We start from the raw sequence: 1,982 nt of genomic DNA, 5'->3' as shown, positions 1-1,982 counted from the left end.
AAAAAAAAAAAAAAAAAAGAACTATGAGAATTGATAAAAATATTTATAAATCACAGGTAATTTATAATCATCATAGTTAGAATAAGAAATACAGTTTGGGTGCCACAGAACCAGGACAGACCTGGAACATCCCAAGCCCCATCCATACTTGTTGAGAAAATGCCCAAGAGCCAGGACTCCATGGGGGACAGGCTTCAAGACCTTGGGAGTGTGGTTTACCACTAGTGCTGCCCTCGGATGTTGTAGACCAAGAACCTGAGCCCAAAGATCAGACAGTAAATTCTCAGACCTGACAGGTGACTGTGTTATGCCTGAAATTCTCCTAAAAGACCCCAGCAGACAAATCCGAGACACACTCCGATGTAAAAAAGCATGAGGTGAGATTTTATTCAAACCCCGGTCTGGTCTCTCCTGGCATGCAAGCCGAGGAAGAGCCTCGAACTCGGGGTGGAGCAAGTTTTTATGGGGTATAGAAAGCAAGAAGGGTAGGGTCCGTTACGAGTACACTCTTGATTGGTGGTTGGTGATTTCATTAGTAAAGGAGGAAGTAAAGGAGGATTTGCATTGGTAGCTGATGATTTTACTAGTAAAGGTGAATTTGGATTGGTACAGGTGAAGGGTGGGGGGTCCCTTAACCGGGGGCTAGAGTTGGTGCAGCCTTATTACCTGTATTTCAAGGTAATAGGAACTTATTATTTATTATAGCAGCTGTTTGCCTAAGGTGACTCAGTTTACAGCTCAGTGGCTGTGCAACCTGGGGTGGGGGAGAGGCAGCAGGGAGTGGCCCTGCAGGTTTCGCTGGCAGAGGTTGGGGCGGAAGGGGTAGGAATGGAACTTATGCCTTAAACAGCCAGGAATGGGGCTTGTGCTGTAAACAGCCAAGAATGGAGTTTGTGCTGTAAACAACAAAATGGAGCTAGTTTGGCTCTCACAACTGTGTGTTGCTGGAAATGTTCCAGCCGGAGTTGCAGAGATAAGATCAACAGTCAGAATGTACAGAGAAACGGGGACTACAGCTTGCTCAGGTCCCTTCCAGGAAGTTCCAGAGATAATTAGACTCTGCCTTCAGGGTCTGCCTCCTATATGATTAACTTTCTAATCATGTAGGACTGTCCTCAAAAGAATATCCCTTCATGTGGACTCTGGAAACATTTCTTCAAGCATAAATCAATGGCACTCGAAGTTACATTGAGGTTACAACTGTGTTGCTTTTCTTATTGATTCTATTAGTAGTGTTTTATTAGTTGATTTTCCCACATGGAGCTATACTGGCAATCCTGGTAATAAATTCCATTTGGGATACATGTATTAAAAAAAAAATACAGCTTGATTTTAGAGAAAGGAACAAGAACTTAGCCTTGATGTGTAACAGAGGGAAATGGCTTGAAAAGGGTAAAAAAAAATTGTCTCTTTAAACCCCCCATATCCTTTTTGAGAACTAAAACCTGCATTTTTGCCTGAGGCCAGTTGTCAGAAGGGGCAGGGTAGTGTCCTTTGTTCTTTGTACCACAGGAGAAGGCTCAATGTAGAATTTTCCAGGTAGAGGTCCAGGCAGGAGATGGGTTCCATCAGAACCATCAACTACACAATACCCTGAAGCTGAAAACCCTCCCTTTAAAACCTCTGTATTCCTGCTTTTGGGGAGAACAATGGTACTTTGGGACAGGAGTCTGCAGTTCTCCTTATGTGATGATTTGCTAAGAAGTGGGAAGCAGCTATTAAGCAACTAATTATGCAGCTAACTGAAAAATTACAATTATGATTATTCCTATGACGAGAAAATATAACACATTTAATGGAGATAGTAGGGGTTCTAACTAGTATTGTGTGGGGGTTGGAAGACAGGGAAGGCCATTCTGGGGAGCATCATGAAATCTAAGACTGGAAAGCAAAGAAGAAAAAGAGATGAGAACAAAGTATGACCAACATCAAGTAAGTTAGTGTAAAAGTGTTTTTTTTTTTTTTTTTTTTTGAGACAGCGC

General features: G+C 42.3%; 1 protein-coding gene across 1 annotated transcript in view; it reads right to left on the bottom strand.

Moving 5' to 3' along the window:
• Window positions 1-1,982, bottom strand: part of CUNH15orf65 (chromosome unknown C15orf65 homolog) — an 8,747-nt gene that overhangs the window by 1,014 nt on the left and 5,751 nt on the right. The gene's annotated exons all lie outside the window — the stretch shown is intronic.

The sequence above is a fragment of the Otolemur garnettii genome, unplaced genomic scaffold (assembly GCF_000181295.1).
Source record: "Otolemur garnettii isolate 467f Iridium unplaced genomic scaffold, OtoGar3 scaffold00011, whole genome shotgun sequence".
NCBI lineage: Eukaryota > Metazoa > Chordata > Mammalia > Primates > Galagidae > Otolemur > Otolemur garnettii.
The sequence above is the reverse complement of the archived record's forward strand: the minus strand, read 5'-3'. Positions and strand labels throughout refer to the sequence as shown.